At 47.9% G+C, this 2714-nt stretch overlaps 1 protein-coding gene across 3 annotated transcripts in view; it reads right to left on the bottom strand.

The window, feature by feature from the left end:
* The window catches only part of ADD2 (adducin 2), an 85523-nt gene that overhangs the window by 15120 nt on the left and 67689 nt on the right, over nt 1–2714 (bottom strand). The window lies entirely within an intron of this gene.

Below are 2714 nucleotides of genomic sequence, written 5' to 3'. Positions count from 1 at the left end.
CTATTAGAAGTTCCTTTCTTAATGCCACTTCTTAGAGATGATAGAGGACATAGCAAGTGTTAAACCTTAAGTATAAAACAGTATAGAAAACTGAGAGTGACCTGGGCTACAGACCAGCTTCAGACTGTGGTTGTTTCTGGGGAAAGTGGGAGCATGGGATTGAAAAGGGCTCTAACGATGACGTAAAGTCTTGTCTGTAATATTTTATTTCTTTAAGAGGAAAAGATCTGAAGCAAAGAGGCTGTTAATATTTGTTAAGTCTGAGTGGCGGGTATCAGGTATATGCTATTATATTATTCTCTGCATTTTTCTGTGTGTTTGAAATATCTCCCATTAAAAAAAAAAAGTCACTTGAGAGAAAAAAGCTGGCTTCCAGGCCATGAAATATGAGTGCAGCTCAATGGACTGAATTAACAGGTCAAAGGAAGAAGGTGTTGTCTACGATGGGATCAGCCAGTCAAGGAAACCCAGAGGAGATGAGGGAATGCTGACGGCGCACAGCCAGGCGCTGTGCAGGCGGACGCAGCTCTCACCGGCGGACTCAGAGCGTTTGTCCCACTGTCAGGCTCCATGGGGAGGGGATGATACAGGTGGTCACAGGCTTTGAGTATCAGGGCAAGAGGTGTGCGTATACAGCAGGCGATTTTAGAATGACCCTAAACACATTCATCAATCTAACTAATTCCCTTATTTATACTAAGTCCATGCTCATCTAATAGTACATTCTGTTTACTCCTCATAGCTGCCACTCGGATATAATTGGTTATGATCTGGCTTCCTGGGCAAGTTCAGCTACAGAAAGTAGCTGAGCCAGGAGTTTTGTGCTGTGTATCGATACACTAGATTCTAATTGATATTTGATATCCTGTGTAAGCCTGCTTATTACAGAGGAGCAGCTCCTACTTATAAGCCTTCAGAGTTTCTGTTTTGGTGACAGTTGTATTTTTTTACTGAAAATGAAAGGAAACAGCTTGCTGATGAGCACAGGTCTATGAGCCCATGAGGACCCAGATGTGCCCTGGAGTGTTAAGTCACCAGGGTAACAAATGAGACTTCTTGGAAGCAACCAGGCCACCTTCCCAAGGAGACGCCATCACCCTGTAAAGAGGAGGATGCTAGAACCCCTACTTTCCACGCCCTTTATATCTAAGACGTGCCCAGTGGAAGGCTCGATTTTTAAGCCTGGGAAGACAGAGACCTCAGAGGTCATCTATTCCATCCTCCCTCCAACAGTAAGAGTCACGGTCTGATTTCCCGAGAAGGTGGCCAGCTTGGTGCTTGGGAGGCACCCATTAGACAGCTGTCCAAGTGTTAGAGGGTCACCATGAGTTGACATAGGTGACAGTGAGCTGAAATGGACTAGTCCCAGTCCCGCCCTCTGCTGCCATGTTTGCTAACTCTGAAGTCCCTCACGCCCAGCACGCAGGCTCAGCACACAGAATGAGCCTTCACAGGTAGTGCACTCCACCTGGCTGATCAAGTTACCTAGTTCCCTGAAGAGAGGTCCTGTCGGCCGACCTTTCCCACCAACCCTCACTGCCCTGAGAGGCAGTGCAAGGCGGTATAAGAACACAGACTCAGGCCCCAGGCTGCCTGGGTTTGATTCCGGGCTCTGCCACTCATTTACTGTGTCACTTTGGGCAGTGATTTGCCCTCTCTGTGCCTTAGTTTTTTATCTGTAAAATGCAAATAGTACTACCTATACATGAGGTTTATTGAAGGTAATATTTGTAAAGCACTTAGAATAGCACCTGGTGCAGATGGAATGCAATGTAAGAATTTATGACAAATAAAGTATGAGGTTTTAACATGGAAGGTTGAGAAGCACTATCCCCTGGTACTTGTCATTCACGGAGGAAAAGAGAACTGCCCACATCCTTGCAAGAGCTGCCTCCTCCCACTTCTCTCATCCTCCATTGGTTTCCATGGTGATGGGTAGCAGATGGAGAACTGCCCGAGCTTCTCCCCATCTGCCTGTGAGCAGAGCAGGGAGCTGCCTCTCTCAGCTGGGGATGACCCAGTTTCCTGGAACCTCAAACTAATGGGGAGCAAAGAGAATACTGTCCCAATAGAACAAAATAACTCTGAGTCTCGAACCACTAAAATGGCCACAATCACAGTTGCTTGTTTGCCAAAGTCACTGAGGGAGAAAACTAGACCCACAAAGGAGAGAGAATTTCAATGCTGGCTGTTCAACCAGCAATGACCCGGCCAGATGCTGGGATCCCAACAGCATCTGCACATTGCCAGTACCTGGGATCGTCCATGCCTTACACCTCGGGGCTAACCTTGCTGGGCTCCCTCCCACCCCTCCCAGCTTCATTCCTCCCTCTAGAAGCCTCCCTGCCCCACCAGTTAAAAGAGCTTCTCCAAGGTTATCTGCCTTCATCGCCTGATGCGCGTAAACAAGGTCACATCACACCAGTCTTGACTGAAAAGAAAGTGACAGCTGGCAGAGCCAAGAGAAGCAGCTAGTGAGCTGCCAACAGTGCCATCCTGCCTTTGGCTAAATTGCACAGTGCCCATTTCTGAGGGTCTGGAGCCTGGAAGAGACACCCTTCACCATGGCGGTGGGGCGGGGGTTAATTCACATGAGCATCTCCCTCCATTCATTCTTAGGGCTGTGCTATCTTTGCAAAGAGATGAGAACTGTTTCTCATGGCAGCCTCTTCTTCAGAAGGAAGGCAGGGAACTCTTAATGAGCTCGGGTGTGG

This window comes from Myotis davidii, unplaced genomic scaffold, assembly GCF_000327345.1.
Source record: "Myotis davidii unplaced genomic scaffold, ASM32734v1 scaffold247, whole genome shotgun sequence".
In the NCBI taxonomy this organism is placed as follows: Eukaryota; Metazoa; Chordata; class Mammalia; order Chiroptera; family Vespertilionidae; genus Myotis; species Myotis davidii.
Note: the sequence above shows the minus strand (reverse complement) of the source record. Positions and strands in the feature narration are given on the sequence as shown.